This window comes from Oryctolagus cuniculus, chromosome 4 (assembly GCF_964237555.1).
Source record: "Oryctolagus cuniculus chromosome 4, mOryCun1.1, whole genome shotgun sequence".
NCBI lineage: Eukaryota > Metazoa > Chordata > Mammalia > Lagomorpha > Leporidae > Oryctolagus > Oryctolagus cuniculus.
In genome coordinates, this window is record NC_091435.1 from 86,441,495 (window position 1) to 86,447,494 (window position 6,000).

General features: G+C 41.6%; 1 long non-coding RNA gene across 3 annotated transcripts in view; it reads right to left on the minus strand.

Annotated features, from left to right (window-relative positions):
• The window catches only part of LOC103350482 (uncharacterized), a 49,248-nt gene extending 43,526 nt beyond the window's left edge, over positions 1-5,722 (minus strand). Inside the window, exon 1 of one of the 3 annotated variants that reach the window (XR_011387995.1) lies at positions 2,585-5,722. This is a non-coding gene — a long non-coding RNA (uncharacterized lncRNA). The remainder of the gene's footprint in view (positions 1-2,584) is intronic. The other 2 variants (XR_007908847.2, XR_001794583.3) reach the window with 2 other exon arrangements.
• Between the last annotated feature and the right edge of the window lie 278 nt (positions 5,723-6,000).

Here is a 6,000-nt window from a genome sequence, read left to right on the forward strand (position 1 = left end):
CTCACCCATTCAGTTGTCTATCTACATTTAAATATGTGGACACTTGCCACATAAATTCTACTTCTGGGTATCTCTCTTCTAGGAAATACAGGCATACATGTACAAAGAGACATGCACGGAGATATTTATTGTAGCATTTGTTTGTGAAAACAAAAACGATATCAACCTAAGGATTCATAAAAAGGAGTGATTCATAGAGCACATGGCATCTTTAATCTAATGTCTCTGGCAGTATTGGATGGGTAGGTGTCATGTGCCAAAACAAAAAGAAAGCTTTGTATATAGTTTAGTGAAAAAAGATTATAGAATAGTATATTATCTTAGTCTCGATTATGGGAAATGTAGTATTACAAAGATATGTACACTAATAAGCAAATCCATAGAAATATAGCCCCATAAAATTACACCTGGAGAGGAAAATACATCTGGTAGATTAGGGAATAAGGCTTAAATTTTTGGGGCTGGTGCTGTGGCAGAGTGGGTAAAGCCACTGCCTGAAGTGCTGGCATCCCATATGGGTTCTGGTTCATGTCCCAGCTTCTCCACTTCTGATCCAGTTCTCTGCTATGGCTTGGGAAAGCAGTAGAAGATGACCCAAGTCCTTGGGCCCCTGTACCCTCGTGGAAGACCCAGAAGAAGCTCCTGGCTCCTGGCTTCAGATAAGCTCATCTCCAACCATTGCAGCCATTTGGGGAGTGAATCAGCATATGGAAGACCTCTCTCTCTCTCTCTCTCTCACTGCCCGTAACTCTGCCTTCCAAATAAATAAATAAATCTTTTTTAAAAAGACTTAAGCTTTTTATTCTGCTTGAGTATTACTTGAATTTTTATAAGAAAAATGTGTAATACATAATTTTACGTTTAAAATAATATTTTAACCACTAAGTCATGCCCACTGATCTCAAAAATAATAAAATTCTGCTCCCATATTTTACAGGAAATAGGACAAGGAGCCAAGAGGTTGAAGTATCTCATCAAGACTGCATGGTTGGTTGAGACTGATCTCAGTTTCCTGGTAAGGTAGGCTGCCTGGCTCTTAACACATGTTGACACGTTTTGTTCCTATGTGAATGTTTTGTTTCCTTACGTATCTGCCTGTAATGTGGATTTTGAGGATCAGATGTATTCTGCTGGTCTCTACATAAAGAATAGATGCGTAGTTCTTTCTAGCTGTGACAGTAAGAATTAAGAGTGGGCAGATCCAGGGGATTTGAATTGAGCTATGGAGTCTTGAATAAGTAGGAACTCAGTAAGAACAGAAAAGACTAATGGGAACCTGGGATTTCTCTTTGTCTCTCTATTTCTCTCTCTCTCTCTCTCTCTCTCTCACACACACACACACACACACACACACAAACAGAATGAGGACCTAACAATTTAGGATAAAATAATGGACTAGCCACATGTCCTAAGAATCTGACTTCCCTCAGCATCACACCCTGAACGGTGATGACTGCTCATTAAATGATAGTTTTAAGGTGTAAAGAAATTAATAGTAAACCAAGGCAGGATTTTCTGTGGCTAAGATTTAATGGACATGAGAAGAAGATAGATCCTCTAGGAGGCAGAGGAAAGAACAAAGAAGTATATCTGTGATTTTGAGTGTTCTTTTTTTATTGCATTTCATCCAATGTGCTATTGATTCTTTCAAGTGGGGATAACAAGCATTATCTTTGCTACATGGACTCCAACTTAATTCCCAGGGATACTGTTGGGGGAGCTGGGGGAATGTGGAAGTGTTTCCCCACCCACACTTCCATGAGGAAAGGTCTTTGTTACTATAGGGGCCCTGTACCCTCCCCACTCTTCACTCACTCCTCACTAGGGAAGAGCACAGCTGATGTGCCTGACTTTTCGTGACTAAGATATGAACTTGCACAATCTTGGCCTTTCATCTCCCTTTTCCTGCTATGAGATTTGAAATTACCTGTAGGAAGCATGCATTCTACTCAATTTCTCCATGCCCTGTGCTTTACATTCTCAACAGTGCATGTATTCTCAACATAGCAGGGTTGATATGGTTAAGTTTTTCTACTTCTGGGATTCAGTGTTAGTAAGCCTGCTATCCCATTAAAAGAAACTACACTACCTTATATCAGCCTCAATAATAATATGAATAACATACTGGTCTCCAATATGCCTCAATCTTAAACCTTATTATCCCCTTGGTTCAGAACCCAAATGACAAGAGGGGTGCAGGTTTTTCTGGCTCCCTCAAACCCCAATAACTACACTCACATATGGAACAATGGAGACAGAGTTCTCTGGTGGAATTGGATTTCACGTCAGTGACTGGGGACCTTCTGGGGCATGATGTTGATGGCAGACTAAGAAGCGCCCAAATCAGAAGACAGCATTTTTTTTTCGGATTCATTGAACAAATATTATCACAGAAATAAACATTCTGCTATTATTAGAGTTTTGTGTGCACTGTGTGTCATTAAAATATCTCTATTACAATGAAAATAAAGCATACTGCTTGGTTGGCTTTAACTCTATGAAAAATATTAGCTCTTCCCGCCAGATCCATTTCCTCCTGCCTCAGTTCTTAAAACGATTTTTTTGTACCACTAAAGCCACTTACCACAATCAGCCTTCTATGGCAGCAGCTCTGAATACATTTTCTCTCCCATCTCTAGTGTTGTTAGCTCCTCCGGTCAGGGACCGTATCTTATTCATGGATGCCTGCTTTGCAGTATCTATTACGAGATTTTCAATTTGTAGATAGCAAGGAAATGCATTTTTAAAATGTTCAAGAGGAAGCATATCATAAACCAAAAGGTTTAAAGTCGATGTCAAGTCGTATGTACTTTTCCTCTGCATAGCTCATTAATTACCTATTGAAAAATCGATAGGTATCAAGAACAGTCTTGAAAAGCCAAAATTTCTAAGAAGCAGCCTTGAGACATTGAGGAAGGAAGAACCAAGGAGAGGCAGTGCCTCTTGTCCTACGTTATGTTCTTTGCTTTTTCTAAACCTTAATAATCCATATTTCTCAGGCTCTTGCACGCCTGCATGCCATCAGAATAAATGCAAGAATTCACCATCACTACAAAATTCTCCCCTCCCTATCACTATGACCAAATGAGGATGTTAGGTGAATTTTCACACTTCTGGCCACAATGCCTCTTGAGGGGCTTGTATACCTCTTTCTGCCACAACTGTCTCAATTCTTGCCTTGATTCTCGATTCTTTCCAGTCTCTTTCTCTGAGGGTTCCCGAAGTTGCATTCCTAAGCAATGACATGGTCGAGGAGGAGGAGAAGGAGGAAGAAGAGGGTCTCAGAGCCTGAGGAAACTTGCACCATATCACTTGACTGCAAAGAAGGGAGACGCTTCTGTTCTTGTCTTCTGGAGAACATTGCTTTCAACTCTGCCTGGAGTTCCCTCATTTCCCCCCATCTTTTCTTCCAGTATGTGCGCAAACCTATTCTCACTCTCCTTTGGGAAGAAATAAAATTCCTCAGGAAAATCCATGCTTGGAGATCTCACTCACACTTCAGCTGTGTCCCCAAAGCATCTAAAAAGGGGATTCATTGCTTTGGACCCTGGCTTATCCTACACTGACTGGTGAAAGAAGCAAGGTAGAGCTTCAAAGGGAATCTCAGGACCCCTGAGAAGTCATTACTAATTAACTGCGCAAGCAGTCCCTTAGGCCCAGATACCTGCTGCTCCCTGTCCCAGCCCAGGGCTCATGCAGGCCAGTCACTGCCCAGCTCTACAGCTCAGACTCCACCCCAGCATTATGACACAGCAGACAGGAACATGATGTGTGAGCCTCAGAGTACTGAAAAGAGCTCTGTAGTCAATGTGAACGCCATGGCTCCTCATTCCAGGCCCAGCTCTGCTCCTCCAGCTATGTGACCTTGGCAATTTAATTTTCTCCACGTTTCCCTTTGTATGTGTGGTGGTTGATTGGATCTCATGATCTACTTGACAAGCTAAGGAAATGCCATCTTATATAATAGAAACACTAAATGCTAACTTTTCAGTCCTTGTTTAGTCTCTTTTGATCATTCAAACAGGCCCCACACAATCTCATGCTTACTCAAACTTGCTCGCATCTAAGATTGCACAATCCCAGGGATGCTCATTCAGAAGTCCCTTTCATGGCCTTTCAAGGTAGAAAATGGCTTGCTGCTTGCTCGCCTGATACATTATGACAAGTCCCAGGGCTGACAATGAATTAAGCAGGAGAAGCCTTTAGTATTCCTGGGGGAGCATCCAGTCTGATGGTAGAAGTTCAGTAGCCAAACAACTGTTTCTGTTTTAAGCCATGATCTTGGCTAAGGAAATACACTGAACCACTGGGTTTTATCTGACACTCAAGGAGAGTCATGTTGCAAAAGAAATAATGGAATTGGAGTTTGCATTGCAAAGTAGCAAAAATCAATCACTGACTTGAGCTCCAGGAGGCCTTTCTACTGCACAGTCCATATGTGATAAACTGCACACCTTCTTTTCTCAATGAGAAACCAGGCTCAAATTCATTGCATTAATTTTATTGATTTACAGTCTGTGCAAGATAAAAGTCATGTGATTGCGTGGCTAACCCTGGTAATACTCCATGTTCCTTGACAGGTTTTCTGATCGGTTTGAGTTATTTTTTTCCCTAGGCCACATCTTAAACAGCCAACCTCAGCATTTTCATAGTAGCTCAGGAATGCAAGTGATCTCCCAGGTTTTCATGTTAACTCTCTCTTCCCAGTACAAGGATTCACATCCACTTAAAACTTCTCTAAGGATCATCCAATTTAAGGGAACACATCTAAGGGGTAAGGAATTTATGACCTCTTGGGTCAATATTTTTCATTTCTGAAATAACTTCAAAGGTTAGAAAGTTCCAAAGAATTATGAGGCCAAATTCTGTCTTTCTCGGCTCTAAAATGTTACCTTAACCTATAAATTCAGCCCAGCTTCTCATACATAGTACAAACTTCATACACAGTAGATATAACACAGTTACTATACTAAAATATTTCATATTATCTGCTACCATCATGGATGACAAAAGCAGGCATGCCTAAGGTGAAGTGTAACTTTGGGTAAAGCATTCTCTAAACCTCACTATCCTCATCCTAAAAATGTGGATAATAAGAAGCTTGGCATTGTAGAGCATCAGGTTGGGCTGCTACATGTAGCACTGGCATCCCATGGAGCACCCGTTCGAGTCCCAGATGCTCTACTTCGCATCCAGCTCTTTTGCTGATGTGTCTAGGAGGGAAATGGAAAATGATCCAGGTGCCCAAACTGCCACCCACACGGGAGACCCTGATGCAGTTCTTGGCTCCTGGCTTTGGCCACATGCCCCAGTCCTGGCCATTGTGGCCATCTAGGGAGTGAATCAGCAGTTGAAAGATCTTTCTCTCTCTCTGACTCTGCCTCTTTCTTTATAACTTTACCTTTCAAACAGATGAGTAAGATGAGTAAATCTTGTTTAAAAATATGGGTATATGGCCAGCGCAACAGCTTACTAGGCTAATCCTCCGCCTGCAGCGATGGCACACCAGGTTCTAGTCCCGGTCGGGTCGCCGGATTCTGTCCTGATTGCTCCTCTTCCAGTCCAGCTCTCTGCTGTGACCTGGGAAGGCAGTGGAGGATGGCCCAAGTGTTTGGGCACTGTACTCGCATGGGAGACCAGGAGGAAGCACCTGGCTCCTGGCTTCGGATCGGCGCAGCACGCTACCTGTAGCAGTGATTTGGGGAGTGAACCAACGGAAGGAAGATCTTTCTCTCTGTCTCTTTCTCTCTCTCACTAACTCTTCCTGTCAAAAAAATAAATTAATTAAAAATAAAAAAATAAAAATATGGGTATAGTAACTCTAATCTTACAGCATTTTGAGCATTAAATGAGCACCCAAAATATTTAGATATTATTAATATTACCTTAATATTTATTTCTGGTAATGGTGTCTTTATTTTAAAGATTTATTTTATTTATCTGAAGTACAGGGTTACAGAGAGAGGTGGAGACAGACAGAGAGAGATGTCTTCCATCCAC